Here is a 16,871-nt window from a genome sequence, read left to right as displayed (position 1 = left end):
CACCATAGACAAATCCTAAATAAAAAATGATTTCAATAGATGGCGTGTTTTTATGTTGGGTAACTCAGAATAAGAAGTGATGATATCTCAGAATAATAATGGTCAATGGTGCTATTCCGCTGAGCACTGAAACCGGTGGGACACAAGTGAAAAGTGGTCATGGAAATGCACTAGGGTAGACCCTGCTCCTAGAACAAGGCATGAGTTTGTGATTTGTGTGCGAGGATGGAAACTTTGAATATTTTCTTGTTTTTTTTTATTATTGATGCAATAACATATAGTATTTTTTCTGAGTTACCAACCGAAGTCACCCCGTGACAGGGTGACTAACTGACTAGATAGGTACTTCTGCAAATTACACCATCTATCGTTGGTTTTTTTAGTACCTACTGTCTAGAGAAGAAATTCCGTCATTGTCAATTTTACGTTACGAATGAATTTAGTAAACCCAGTAAACCTAACTAATCCAGAGGAAACCTAAAATATCTTTCTGTCTCTCTGAAAAACATACTTAATAGCTCAAACTCGATGCTTTTAGCTATTAACATCTTTGAAATAAAATTCAGTCACCACCTTGTTACTGCCCTCATCAGATCCTCACGAGACCATACCTCAACCAGCACCATGAGACTGTGTTTTTGAATCCTAATCTAATGTTCCTACGTTTTGTCATCACTTAGATCCATTCGCTATATTCCAGCTCCTCATCGGTACTTTACGAGACTGTAATGTCACGCGAGAACATTGCCCACTATCTAATTTAATTTAATGTATTGAATATAGTGTAAGAAATATGCTTCCTCAATTTCAAATCAAATTATGTTGGTGTCATAGACTTAGTATATACTAGCGTATAGACGAACAAAGCGAGAAAGGGAGAAGAAAATCCCTTACGGAAATTTGGCAAGATAGAAAAGGATAGCGAATCCAATGAAACTGTGACTGGTTTTGAATGACAGAGCGTCACAATTCAGCACGCGGAAAAACAACCCCTTAGTATTTTGGATTTTTTGCGTACATCGTGGTTTATTTTCAGTAAATCTAATTGTATTCAACAATGGTTACATGTTCTGTGAGTGATTGTGGTGTTAATAATAGAAATAATCCTGAAAATTGCACATTTCACAGGTAAATACCAAAATCGTCATCACTACCATGACCCGTTTATTTTTGGTTAAAATTTGTCTTTTATCCTGTATTAAATATAAAATAATGCCAATGCTGATGTTTACTTTCATATTTTGTGTATGTGGAAGTCCATTTGTTAATAATTTACATGATTTTAGTGGATATATTTTTCATCAATTTATTTTACATGTACGCTAGGGATTGACTCAAATTAATCGATATCATTATCGATATTTTATCTTGAATGATACCTATGAAAATAAATGCTAGCTTGCGTTTAACGTCTCGTATCAGAACCATTTTGTCAGGGCAAGGTACATCTTTTAACAAATACATAAACTAATTATTTTCTATAATTTGTCCAACAGATTCCCTCCATAGATACTATAATAAGAGGAAAGTGGTTGAGATGGACGCGTTGGTTGGAATCCAAAGAAGAACTCTACCATTTGCAGCAATTCGACTTAAGAATGAATGTAAACAAACTTAATAATTTAGGAAACGAAACTGTAATGAACCAGTTAAATAAATAAATATGTGGGAACATCTCAGACACGGCCATCCGAGGCCTGTAATATGGGTCAGACAGATGATATATCTAAGATTGTTCTGTTTAAAAGTCAGTAAAATAAGGAGCGAATGGAGCGATGAATAAAGTGTTTTTATTTTTATTTATGCATTTTTTTACACTATGTCAAAATTATAATCTGGACAACAACAGTCTATGGAACAACTCTCTCCAAGGGTCGAACATCGAACTTCAATAACTTATCGATGGTCCTCCAAAGTAAAGAAAGGTACATCACTAGCTAATGCACACACTGAAAAATCAAAATTGGTCACGTTTTATCGAGCTGTCAGTTCGTCTATACGCTAGTATATACTAAGTCTATGGTTGGTGTCATAAAAGTTGAAAAAGTGCAATGACAACCAATGTGCAGTGATTTTGTATCTGTACACGAAAAGATCGCGAGCTGTCAGTGCTGCCTAAACCGACGTGACCCTTCTTTGGAGGCCAGCGGCCGACTGAGTCAAACGTCGCTTGTGTTTATGATTTTATAACACACAAAGCCGCCATAGATATTTGTATGAAGATTTGAGGGAAAAAAATTGCTCAAGTTTATTATTAATTTACACAAAATAGGTGTGTGTTTATTTAAAAACAAGGTATTTAGCGCCTAGTCCAAGCATTTATCTTTATAATTTGATAAGAATCATGTGAAAATTCTTTATAATTACGACACAGTTGTTACAATACGGGAGTATCATTTCCTGGTTTTTCGTGATATTCTGAATTTAATTTACAGTTATCCATAATCATTTACTTAAATTCGAATGATTCAGCACCTAGCTAGACTCTTCGGCTACCTGTGTGATTTTTTTCAAGGCTGTAGAGCATCATTTACTACATAATTCTATGACAATGCCAACCCTCGATTCCCTATTGCAGACCCTTAATGTGAGCTCGTCCGGCGGCCGCCGTGTGCCGGCCGATAGCGAGTAATCTCACGTCTCGGGGACCGCCTGACGCCGGATTATTGTAATCATTCCCACGCAAATAGATTTACAGATTACGTTACATACTCAGACTAGACAGAGGGCTTTTAAATTACCAAGAGGTAGAATGTTAGTGAATGGTTAAAGTAAATATTAAAGTCTGCTCGCTTATTCGTTTGGATTTTTCAAATATTACATAAAAATATAATTATAGTACTTAATTGCTTCAGTTTGGTTGTCATTCACGTTAGGATTGTCTGGATGGGTAATATTTTTGAGGAATTTTGTAACTTATCCGGTCATGCATGTGTTTAACAATATGTTTTCAGCTAAATATATTATTTTGTTCACATAAGTTGGTATTTACATTGTAACTTAATTTGGAGACATTTTATATCGGTAGACTTTCAGCTCGTTCCGTCCTGTAGAGGACATAATAATAATATATATGCTGTAGCAGAGTAAAACACAAATGTACGAACATTTCGTGATTTCGTGCCTCATCCATCCATTAGCAGGTCCTGGGCCGAGGTCCTTTTCCAATATGCGTCGTAATTACGAGCGTCCTGGAGGCCGCAGTATATCGGAACACGTGTTGTTGCCGCCGCCACGACATCGCTATACATGTCTCATAATTGATGACTGTATGTACATTTCACACTGTTTTATCAAATGAAAGTGATTGTATGCATTTGTGCCTGCTAAGAGGCTGTTTTAAAAGCTGTTTCTTGCTTGAAATGTCACTCTTGTCCTGATGAGGAATGGAGAATGATTGGTAAGGCAGTTTAGACTTGAGGGTATGCACAGAGGTTCCATTCGAGAGAGCCAGGAGCAGTTACTAACACGCCACAGAGAATAAACTGGAATATAATATAACCTCACTAAGTTACTCACCCCAAGTACATAAGCGATGAATTCTTTTGTTTTATGATCATAATTATGTATGGAAAATTTATGCTCAATCCGAATAATTTTCAATAAAGAAATAAATTGAAAACTTAGCTCAAGTACGTAAGCTCTATCAAATTTACTTTGATGTTTTTAAATGAGAAAATTAAAAAGATGTAATTTGTAGAAGTGCAGAGTTGCAGCTCTTAGGAACATCCGACAAATTGAATTGAAACTTGTTCGTTTCTTTCTATTAAAAGTTGAAATGCTCACCACACGGCTCACTCCGTCGCAAGGATGTATCTGCTGTTGTGAGGTATTTTGTATTTTTCTAATAAGTTCACTCATTCATTTATCTACTGAAAATGTTATTACTGGGAATGTAAATAAAAGTGTTTAATGAAAAATATATTTATTAATATACCTAGCTGAAACATTTTATGTAAATTCATAGTAGTAGAGTTTATTATTGGACAATAGTCTTTTGTAACTTCAATCAAACTTGTAACAGTTTATTTACTACCAAAAAAATGTTACAATATAATTTGTTTTACCGCCTACTTAAATATAAATCCCATCGCTTTCAGCAATGAACATCTTACGCCCACATAATTACCAGTATCATTGGGCTGTATGACAGACTGGGCGTACTCATTTTCATAATCCCTTAACAAGTGGCTTCACAGAGCAACCAATTACTCCGAGTGAGTCACCTCTGAGGCCTCCACCGCCGCCGCCGCCGCCGCCGCCGCCGCCGCCGCCGCGAGACGCAATAGGACACAAAGTGAAACGAGCACCCACGACTTAAGCTTATTAAGACTCTCTAAAGGGTTAAGAACCTCACTTTAAAACGTATAAATGGGCACTGTAATTATCTCAGACAAATTTGAAGTCTAATGAACAGGGTTTTAATAAGATGGATGGTGATCGCTGGTAATGATTAAGCTGTATGATAATAATATAGTAAGTGGTGTAGCATTTTATCAGATTAATTTTACTAAAGTACTTAATGCTGCAAACAGACTAATACGTACTTATCCGAAGTCAAAACCCCAACACAAATGGGCTACATTTTGTTATTGCTGCAACGACATAATGTTCGAAGTCATTTTTAAAAGTGAAATAGGTAAATTATAATTCGAATGAGAATATTGTTCGAATGAGCTGTTGGAGCTACATATCTAAGATCATTAGGTCTTTAGACCTGTCGCGTACAACTTACCCTCGCGCTCTCTCTTCCCAGTCTTTGAAAGGATAAAAAGATTATACCAAAATTCATAGCTTGACTTGTATAATTTAATTTGATACCATTCAAGTATATCAAGAAACATTCAATTTACAGCCGCCGCCGGGTCTGAACATCCTCCGAGCTGGCATTACCTCCGAGGACGATATTTTAAATCAGAATGAATTTCCTATCTGCACAGCTGAGGGCGAGCTATAAATATACGGCGGCCGAGACCCGCTGCGACCACACGTTGGACCCACGGACTCCTTCCTTGGCTTGCCAGTCAGTGTAGGATCCATATTGTGAAGATACTCCTACTATTTCACCCTGACCACTGATGGGCCGGCCGAATGTGCGCCCAGAACCTGCCAAATATCTGTAACAAATATAAAAAACTAATTAATATCCCACGGACTATCTACTTCATAATCACCACAAAATCACATTATTATGTACCGGCAATAATTGCATTAATGTGATTGTGATCCACTTCCAGGAAACACACTCTATCGGTCAATTATTATCCGTTCCCTATTCTCTGTTGTACATTGGGAGCTGTCAATAAACCATATTTGAAATATTTCCGAGGTCCAACCTCACAGGTCATACGGGGAACTCCAACTGACAAGGGTTTTAATGTCTCCGCTCACATATATTTTATCTTTCCATTTCCTATGCGCGTGTCGAGTACGAAACTCGCGGCTCCACGCGTCGTCTTGCAGACGGCGCCCCACGCTACAGGTTACGTACGTTCAATATGCACTGTTACGTAATGGGTAATGGCTTGTTATTTAATTAAGCTGTCAGTGTTTTACGGTACATTTCATGCGCGAGAAAGGCTTACGTGGAAATGATGTAATGGCTCATTTTGCATTGGTAGAGAAAATGTTGCCAGTAAATGCTTTATGTTTATGAAATAGCTTAGAAATGAAATATACTTCTGTAATTATTGGATAAATATACATAGCCATATAGAATTCCATATACCTAAACGATATCTCCATCTAATAAAGTTCTACATCAGAATAAATAGAACTAAAATCAACGAGCACCGGGACTACTTTGTATTTTTATTTCCGTAACTCCCACACAGATTGTGGAAAAATATAAAAAGGTTTACAAAACCGCCGGCCCTTCGGAAACATGCAGCGATTTTAAAATCAAAATGCATTTTCTTGCTTCCTAAATGTTGAATTTTCCGAGTGAGAGTCTCGGCGGATGCCTCCGCGGCGATAATTTACTCAAACCGGCCGCGCGACGGAGCGACTGGTTGCGACTGTAGCTGCGACACGGTGCAGTTTGGTTCCCGTTTTTTGCTTTTCAAACTTTATCCATAAATATTTTACGCTTGCCAGATGATTTTATTTTCTCTTCTGCTCATTAGTTGAATTTTGACACAGTTAAAAATACAGTTTTTTTTCTATTTATAGGCACATCATCCGTTATAGTCTAGTGATTGATTGCTGCAAGCTATGACGCCTACTTTTCGTAGCAGCTTCGGCGTAGCACACTACGGCGTAGTATCGTAGCAATTCTGACGTAACTTCGTAGCGACTATGGCGTAGCATCACAGCATCCCCATGACCCCGCTTGTAACTTCCGTAATTTTTCAGCCAGGGTTCCAACGCTTCATCATCCAACCCCGGCGACCTTTGTTCGTAGCATGGATTCGCGATACATTATTATAATCCGCGCATGTGGCAATAACGCAACTGTCATGTGCAATATGGGCGGGCAGCTTACCGCTATTACCTTCATTTGTTTTTTCCTCTTAATCCTTCCCCCCTCCCCTCACCCCCGCGCGGGTAATGGTGCCCTTCATCACTCGTACAGCGGCCGCCTGCGAGTGATCGACGAGTTTAACAACACAGCACGAGGACACGCGCGGCCCTCGCCGCCTGTACTGAAGCTTACAAATACAGGTGTGAGATTATGATACAGGTATTTGATTGTACCGCTACTTGAGTATATGGTACCTATAACAAGTAAAATGTGAATTTTTATTTATACACTATTTTGGTTGCAACTCTTTCATTGCTTGTGAGTGTATGTAGAACATGTAAAGCCCATTTCTAAATCTAAATCCAACGATCTACCAACTTCCATTTCCATCCGAAGCTTGATTTCACCTATCAATATGATAGTGGTCTCGTCCCACCAGACCCGCGCGTTGAGCCCGTCCCGTACAGACTACAGTGACATGTAGAATGAGTTCACAGATCATCATGTTATTGTCTCATTAGCGGCCTTTGTGTGGGAGGTGGACGGGTTCAGATACAGATATGGATGTTTTCCGGTTACAATTTGGGAATACTTCTTAGAAAAAAGTGGGAACGTGATTTATATGTAAAAATACACATTATGAGTATAATCTATACTATGTATGGTACTCAAATGTATTTTGTGTTTGAGCTATAGTAAAATTTATTCAAGGATGCTATTCATTATCTTGCGAAACAGGAATTGTGCAACAAGGGGTATATTGCAAACCAGTATTTGTATAAGTAAAAGCCAATTTCGTTTTCTGATGATACATTAAACATGTGAAATAATCTATTTTAACCAACATAAATGAAGTCTTATCTATATAGGTATCTCTCGGTTATTTTTATATTCCCAATACCGCAGTCTCGCTCGGAACAGGGCGCGATGTATCGACGTGACAATTGCGGGTTAAATGCACTTAAATGCGTCATTTAAATGTCGCCCGTTAGCACCGGCGGCGGCGGCGGCGGCGCCACTAATAATGATTACTCTCTGTTTAATCGTGATTACTGAGTTTAATCGTGATTACTGAGTTTAATCGTGATTACTGTGTTTAATCATGATGACATTGTGTCGCGCGCATGCCGCTAGTGTGGGCAGAGTCGTTAATAAGAACCTATCGCCCTGTGTGTGTGTGTGTGTATGTGTGTGTATGCATATGTGTGTGTGTGTGTCTGATGGCGGTGAACCACAGTTTGTTGTTTCGTTCATTTGCTGATATGGTGACATAAGTGGTTGCACATTAATTTCCTGTTTATTTAATCAGTCAGAGAATTCATATTACAAATTACGAGAGCTTTGCCAGCGTCCGCGTTGAGACAGCGTCCGCTGAAATTTATCTGAATAAAACTTTTATCTCTATACACACAAATATACAAAGTAGATAAAATAAACCACTGTTGAGGATTACACTTGGGCATAGTACTTACTTGCATAAAAATAATTAAAGCTCCGTTATACAAAAGCTAAGCTCATTTACATTTTAATCATTCACAAACCCTGAGCTCCGCGATTGGCTCCTCGCAACTCGTAATTCAATAACTTTGCTGAGAGTATGAATCACCCGCGGACTCTATGTGAGTGATTTGCAGCCGGCAACAGGTACCGGGGCACTAATGAGAGAGCTAAATTATCATTTCGGATATTATTTGAAAGGAAATTGCATCCAACTAGGTTCGTTAGCAGAGCTGCCTGATGTGTTCTCAATTGCTGTCGTAATTATGCACTTATTTTGCTGAGCTATTTAATAGAGGCTGCTTTGAAAATGTTTTCACTGAATATAGTAGGTATATTATTTCAGGGTCACACCAATTCAGTTTTTAACAATATTTGTACATGCCTAAAACTAGGTCGTTTGTAGCTTTATGAGGGAAGGCCTAAGTATTTTTTATTATTTCCGTACTCACCCATAACCTTTTTCGGAAACTTAGCAAATAAAATGGGGGCCGCATAAAAACTACAAGTAGTTGTTCCGCCGCCGCCGCCGCCGCCGCCGCCGCGAACTATGAAACAGCGAAATGTCCCGGAATGCTCGCAGCGCACGGCTCCAATAGCGCACAATAAAACTGTATTGAAATCTATAAAAGAGCCCATAACTTTTATATTTCGTCTCCAATAGGCCAGAATACACAATTTGTTGAACGTGCTTCGACTGAGCTACAGAATTATTTTATTTCACATTTTTGTAAATATTATTAATAGTACCTATAAAGGGACTACTACGATACACGAAATCCTGCCACGAGATTTCAACCTTTAATACTTCTTTTATAAGGCAACAGAGTCAAAGTTAGCATGGCTCAACCGAAACTTATTATAACCGGAGTGTAGCCCGGCGGCGAGGCAAATGGAGGTCAGTTTATTGTGTTTTTGATAGATTTTCAGACTTATTTAATTTTGCCGAATATTTAGGTAAGTACCTACAACTATAACGTGATTTCTCCAGTCTAGTGAATTATTCAGTGAGCAAATATAAAGTAGACCTGTGTTATCATTTACTTTGTTTGTGTATACGTATGTAGGTACTATGTGAATACTTAATTCTACCACTTATACATTATTCAAAGCGGAACTTTCTAGCACTTTTACTTCAGGGTTCAGATGATAAAGAAACAATAATACTCGTAACGATGAACGCCAGATTAATGCTATCTGGTCCTATTATTTTTTTGGTCTGTCAATATTCTATCCTTCTCCCACTCATGTAACAGGTGATATTTCCAAATAGGTAAGAAGTTTCTTTATTTAAGGGTGTTATAAGTGCACGCTACCTTGTCTGTTAGCGGCCCTGTCGCGTGCAGGGCGGACAGATTTATCATAATCTGGCTTGTCTCGGTCTGGCCATCTGTTCTGTTTCTTAAATACCAATTTATCCTGAAGCGAGGTAGGGGCCGACGACCTTTGTTCCATGAACTCTTTTGTTTCATTCATCATTTTGTTTGTATAAATATGTTTTGGATATAACTTTTTATTAAATGAATAAATTGGATAAAGAAACAGGCACGATTTAGATCCATTACTGAAGAAATACAAGTCACCTTCACGTATTTTTCCACGCATTTTATACAAATACGGCATGTGGAATTTCTAGTTGCGTACAAATAACTGCCAAATATAGCATAATAATAATAATATACATGTAATCAAGTATTCCATTCCAGTGTGAACCGCCCACACCCACGTCAATCGAAAGCAATAACGATATTATTGAGCGGATATCCTCGGGCTCTCCCGAGACGGCCTTACAGCCCGCAGCGATGTCCTCCAGCCGACTGTAACCGCTCGGAGCGCGAGGGTTGCGGTTTACGATCGCTAAGTGTTGACTTACTATTTGCATATTTGTGGACCACACGGAATACACACTGTTTGATATGCTTATGGGGTTGTTGGGCATGGCCTGATCTTCATTAAAATATAAGTAGGTATCATAAATGTGTATTTCCTGGAGTTTGGGACCCCGAAATGTTTTGGGCGCTGATTTCACCAACATCATAATCAGCCTACAATCTTTCACTACTGATGAAATGCCTCTACTAAGGGATGCATCATAAATATTTATTTTTAATAAAACATTCTACGCATTATAAATGTACGCATCTTTACTATTGCATAGTAAGTAGGTGCTATAAACCGAACTGTACTCGTATTTGGTTTCATGACATTTCCCTTTAGCTGAAAAGCTGAAATTAATAGTAATAATTACTTGATCCGGAAACCAGAGCGCGGCAGCGAGTGGCGTCGCACAACATGTTAATAGCTGGCACTAGCTAGCACTAGCTAGCAGGTAGCGGCGCGGCGCGGGCGTACGGAGTATGAATAGCATTAGCATTGCTAATAGCACGGGATTGCTCGCTCCGCGACGCACTCTCGGCTCACGTTCACGCAGTGTGCCATTGTCTTCACATTGCTGAAGATTACAGAAAATTCAGCATATTGCAAATATCACTATAATTATGTGCATAGGAAAGCAGCTGCCGCATGATCATTTCAGGTAAATGTGCCGTAAATGTATTCCGCGAAGTCAAAGCCTTCAAAATTTGGACAGGTAGGTAGCACGGTGGTGCTATTAGCTAGATCATTATGCAAGCCACACTCGTTACCGCGGCAAGTTGTGACATGCGAGTTATTACTTGGAATCAGATTAATCCGGCGCTGTGGGGACGTGCGTCGCGTCACACGAGCACATGAGGTGAGACCCCCCCTCCTTCTCCCGCCACCATTAATAACCTATAATATTGTTGGAACCAACGCGTGCTTTGTAAACTACATACAACGGGCTATTAGCTGCTATATACAGTTAGCTACATAATATATTGTATTTGGAATACATAATGTTAGATTTTTTATTAGAAATAAGTTGTACAAAGTTAGTTGAATAAATACGAACTCCAATAAATATCACACATTATGCTCAGTAAATACTTATATAAAATTAGCGAAGCCTAACTTTTGTACCTACTAAAGTTCTTTATTGTGTGAATTACTTCGGTCGTGTAGTTAGTAGTTACGATACTTACGTAGGTAAGATATTATTTCTATTACTCATAAACTTATCCAGATAAGATAATTTACACAAATGGCAGTTTTGTACAAAATGATAATACAAAATCCCCAAAACTATTTTCAGTATAGAAGTTCAACATACTAATACTTACAACATAAAATTATTATAATTTACTTCCAACATGCTTCTAAACTATTAAACCTTATAACAAATAAGTGTAAAATGTTATGAAAGTCTACGATTTTTCCCTGAAACACAGTTTATAATGTAGAAAAAGTCCCGAGAAACAGCCGCCCCCGGTCCATCGCGTGGAATATAGCTGTTGTCTGCACAAAAATCCAATTTTGATTAAAACTTTAGAGAAAGGAGTCCGGGTGGCCGATTAATTTAACTTTTTGCGGCGTGACCAAGTTTTTTTTCCTTTTCGGTTAGTTCTCGGCGGCGGCGGATCCTGGGACAAGTTAGTTCCACCGGTGAGCCGACGTGGGAACCTCGTGTTTGACTTACTGTACAATTCACACCAGCTGCATAAGGGCTTAAATATTGCATGCTCCGGAAATTCGAATATGCCTAAGGCTGTTTGCTACGGTTTCATAATTTTACTTGTATATATAGTTTGATTCGCCAGCGCAGTCGCTCAGCATGCGTCTAGCAAGGCTAAGTTGGAAGTTTTATTTAGAGAGTCTGATGGGGTCAGTTATAATAAAGGCAGGCTAGAGGTAGAATCTATCGTAGAGTTAAATACCTAGTTATATTTAGTATCTTGTGCTGGTCTCGATACTCGAAGCCTGACACAGGGCTCTTCAAACTTATCAATTTCAGATTACAGATACGGGAAGCCGTATTGTGTAACAAGAGAAGACAAACGGAGGTTGAATGAAAATGATTTAGTTAGGAAACGTTATATTTACAAAGCAGTCTTTGAACATGAATATAATAATGAGAGGAATTGTATTTTAGACTGTGACTGTGACATACCAGCAGCAGCGCATGGTTCACCCGACGGAGCTCACAGAACAATGTGCTTGTTAATTCGTCTCTGACAATGCGAGCGTCGGGGCCTCGCCACTAAACTTTGCACGCATTCTCAATTCAGGTCAGAGATTTTTAAAAACACATTCACAATTTTTTACTTCCTATTTTTTCAACCGCCAAGTCCAGTTGCAGCCGACGTAATTACATTAAGAGCATTCTTCAGGAAAGCAACATAATGCGGAAACAACTTCACTACATTTTGTTTCAGATTCTAGGAAATTTAACTTTAAAGCAGAACATGAATGGGAATTAAGCAGCTCTGTTCTGTTTAAATTAGTCGTGGTGTCTTTGTTCTCTTTGATTTGTTTTGTTCCTCTGGCTCCTTGCTCGCGAGCCTTCTGGCCGGCTGATCCTGGCATCTGGTAGTACCTAAGTACATTTTAGAATTACATACAAAAATACAGCTATAATCATCAACTGAGCTATAGGTAAAAGTCACCATTGGACCGTACCACATCATTACAGTTGCTTCCTACTTGTACACGATAGAGTTAGACGTTTCATTGTATTGTATTTTTCAGTATCAACAAAAAATCCCCATTTTTTCTCTCTATTGAAAATTTATCGTAAAATGATAAAATAATAAGTAACGTATTTCCAAATGAAGTGATGGAACTTATAAGTTGGTACTTACACTATGTACTGTATAACGGTGATGGCGGCGGCGGGCGCGCTCGGCCGAGTAATGACCTCGCCGCAGCCGGTCATGGACCATTTCATACAATAATATACCTATCAAAACAATAGCGTAAATAATAATATACTGTAATAATAATTTACGTTAATAATATATTATGAATAAGTTCAGTAACAGTTCTAACATGCAGCGCCCCATCCCCAGCAGAGGCTGGTGCGTGAATAAAAGTGTTGAAGCAATAAAGAATATAAAAAAGCAGCTAGCAGCAGGTACAAGAGGTAGTGCGTCTGTGTTTTCCTCTCCTGGCTCTAAGAGCGGTCATACATCGCGGAGACGGCGCGCGGGGGACTCGTAGCTCACACGGGAGGAGCTAATGTTATATTTTAATATACCAAATGAAAAATTGCAACCTTTTGCTGTAAAGTACTCGACTTTGTGCTGGCGTCGGAATATTTTTACGCGAAGTTGAAAGGAGCATTGAGATAAAGGGGTGAATTTTATGAGTATTATTTATAATTAAAATGATTTGATACTTTTGATTGGCTTAGGTATACGTAGTTTCAAAATGTTGAGAAACTACTCATCTAAACCGCTAGTTATAAACTAATTTATTACAATGGAAAAGGCAGCTGATTAACGATCCGTAAAATACATACACTGTGGGTAATTCGAAATGAAATGTTTCTTTTTCTTGCCAAGACTTGGCAGATAATTTACTACTAATCCTCACGGGATCAGGAAAAAATCCCATCGGATCCAACTTCTAAGCCAGTACACATCGCAAATCAAAAGCTTTCAGTTATTGTATAAAAATATTAAATTTCTAAATCATAACTTCAAATTTCCACATTGCAATGCTAATGTTAAATGAGCTGCACTACTCATTTCCACCTTTGTAAAGAAATTTAAGATCTCTTAAGGAAGTTTTCAGACAAAAGGTAAATGAAACGCTCCGCTATTTAAGCCCGCGCCTACACAGCGGCTGTGAATGCCGGAGTAGGCCCTCGCCTTCATTACATCTAGTAATCGCTCGTCATGACTGGGCCCTACTACATTACAACGAGGTCCTGGAGGGTTACTCTATACTGACGAAAACGAACGACCGAGAGCTGTCTTGTTATGGGCCCCTTTAATACAACGAGATCGATTCGTAGCTCAGCTCAGCGTGGCAGCAGCGCTTAGTTACTTATAGAGTGACCCCTTGGTGGATACAGGTCCGCGGGTTCAGTTGGCTCTCTCGGGTAGGTTCAGTAGCTCATAATTTGATCTTTGTATTGAAATAACGACGTTGCATAGGACAGTTTCTAGAATACCTACGTATGATGCAATATTACCAACTCATAATAATATCAACGTATAGAGCTATCGAATGTACCTGCTGCTAAAACTTAATTCACCGTTTTGTTAGGCTTCAATACCGCGAAGTACAAGAATACGACCAATCCATGGTCGGACCCCGTGAGTCTAGTTGCAGAAACCGGAAGGAGAAAAGCTGGTCGACTTCTTAGAAGGAAAACTGAATAACATACAATTTAATATTTGAAAAGAGGGCCCAAAATAAGCGGACGTGATCAAGATTCGATTCAATTCATTCAAGTTCAAAATAAAACTTATAAATGTGTTAGTACGTAAAAATGGATCGTTTTCATACATATAAAATCACAGGGTACTTTCCTTTATGTTGTCTAGAAGACCTGTCTGGCTCTATCATTGAGAATTGTAACCCTGTATATTTTTAATATACCTTTCTATTCTTATATCTATATCGCAGACGTTTGCTGAGATTCCCAGTTCCTAGAATGTAATTGAATAGACTTTACATACGAACAGTGGGCATAGTTGTTGACATCCCACGCTGTGGAGTCATCCCAAGTGTTTGTCACCGACGGCGCGGTGAAAGGACGGGCCATTCAGATTATATTTCAGTGTATTTAAATTACACAGTAAATAGCAGCTCTTCACAGCGCGCAACAAGTCAGTTAGTTGTGTGGAGCGGCTCAACTCGGGAATTGCTTCATTTTTCGTTTTCCCTCGCGGGGCGGGGCGGGGCAGGGGGGAGGAATATCTTCAAAAACGTTTGTGTACGTCTTCACTTAATATTCTTTTATCTCGCATCGCTCGTATAATAATAATCCAAGAAGACCGGGTCCTTATTGTCTTATTCCAATGTCTATAGCAATCACTAAAATCGTCATACTCGCTTAGACCAAACACAAAATAGAGTTCTAGCTTACCTAGTCAGATACTAAATGATCGCGATAGATGTAGATATGAAAATAGAAAATAAGGCTTCAGTCTCATGCCGCCGTCAAACACAGGGCGCTTTGAACCCGCCGCGTAGAGACATTGATCATATCTTAGAATCTTTGTGCCGTTAGTGAAAGAAATGCGGGGCTTTCCGCGCCCGTCTCCCGCCGTCTCTGAGTTAAATCGTTGTGTAGTGTATATGTTTATCTATGATTGTATTATCACTCCACAGACTATAATACTCTTACGGAGAAGTAAAACATTGTGAGGAAACCTGTCATGCACATCTAGATTGTAGATAATAGATTACCATTTATGTTTAAGCGAAACTCAAGCTATTCGGCAAAATACCACATCGAGTACGGTTCTACTCGTACTACAGTACCATATTGATAAGCACAATATATCTATAATATAAATGTATGACTTATTTCTTAAATAAACCAATTAGTGCGTATTTAAATACAAAACACTTCAATCAAACGCTAAGAGGGGCGGCGCGTCGTCCCTCGAATACATAATTCAGACTTCAATAAGCAAAATCTGATTATTCGGAGGTGAGAACAAGATCTAGCGGGTGGGGGAGGGGGAATAACAAAACTTTGAGGAAAAGATCGAGATTAAATTTGCAAATAGATCCGAGTTAGCGGTCAAATTGCAGGCGCCGATGCCTCCCTGATCCAATAGATTACTGGATTGAATCCTCATCAAAAAGCCTTGTTTCAATTTTGAATGTAAAATATTTTAGTTTTTTTTGGTGAGTCCTTAAACGAGAATAATTCAATTTCTTCAGTAGATTTTGTTGAAAAAATAAAAATACCGTTACATAAGAAGGAAGATGAAAATCTCTGTTGAATGATTGATAACTACTTCATAAAAAAAAACAATTACTTACATTGACTTATATATTACTAGCGTAAGGACAGGCCCAACCGCTCTAGAAAATGACACCCTCGCGTTGGCCCTATAACCTCATAAATCTGTCATAATTTGTATGTATTTAGGGCCAGCGCGCGGGTGCCATTTTCTTTTGACAAAACGTTCTGACGGGCGTATCCTTCCCTTTGAAATCATTGGTTACTTACCGTGGCGAGGACACGTCGCGTAGTCGGTGGGTCAGTATTTCTAGATCTAACCAAACACTTTACCAAGTTATAAGTTTGCTATGACTTAGCAAATATTATCTTGTCGCACAAGAAATAAAGCTCTATGTCCTGTGTGTGACGCTGAAAGCTAGACCTAACTGAAATGCAATAATAAAATATGACAGTAGGTTCCAGACAAAGGCATAAACTAGTAATGGAGCCACAGACGTGTTCTAGCTGAAATAATATTACGGCGGCCATATTGTTGACTAAAAGAAGAGAGTCCCGCGGACGTGACCACGATACCGAAATATAGCTTAATTTATTATGAGAGTTCCTTGGAAAGGGTTCCGTTTATTACTAAATATGATACAACAAGGATACAACCCACGGTATGATGATCAAGAACAAAGGTGAAGGTGCTTCGCAAGTGACGTATCAACTTCACCATAAATGCGTCCGGCGCATTCTGGTCAGCCAGTGAATGAATCTCCAACTTTTTTAGTTCTATAGCTTTTTTCTAATGCACCGTATGCCACAAGGAGAGCTACCCACGTGAGCGTTCGCCCTTGACCAGGGTCCATTAGGCGGCCATCTTGAACGCCGCTTCGAGATCACTTAGCAGATGCTTTTTTATGCTAACTGTACACTTCAATGTCAATAATTACGTGCAGCCGACTGTACGTGGGCCAGGAGGCGACTAATCTCGGAATCGCTTTTAGATGCCTTTTGTTCGCGTTTCCGTTTCAGATAAGGCTGGCTGGTCCTTATTTAGCTTTCATTTATGTTATCTTTGAGAGTAAACATGAGGCTGTAGTAAAGATACTAAAATATTATATGGTATTTGGTTTTTGTAGT

At 38.9% G+C, this 16,871-nt stretch overlaps 1 long non-coding RNA gene across 1 annotated transcript; it reads left to right on the top strand.

Annotated features, from left to right (window-relative positions):
* The first annotated feature begins 833 nt into the window (after positions 1–833).
* LOC125490165 lies at positions 834–1,767 on the top strand. The gene is made up of 2 exons (XR_007267518.1): positions 834–1,128; positions 1,497–1,767. It is a non-coding gene; the product is annotated as an uncharacterized LOC125490165 (long non-coding RNA).
* The last annotated feature ends 15,104 nt before the right edge of the window (positions 1,768–16,871 follow it).

This window comes from Plutella xylostella, chromosome 21 (genome assembly GCF_932276165.1).
Source record: "Plutella xylostella chromosome 21, ilPluXylo3.1, whole genome shotgun sequence".
NCBI classification, from domain to species: Eukaryota; Metazoa; Arthropoda; class Insecta; order Lepidoptera; family Plutellidae; genus Plutella; species Plutella xylostella.
This window is presented reverse-complemented; position numbering and strand designations above follow the sequence as displayed.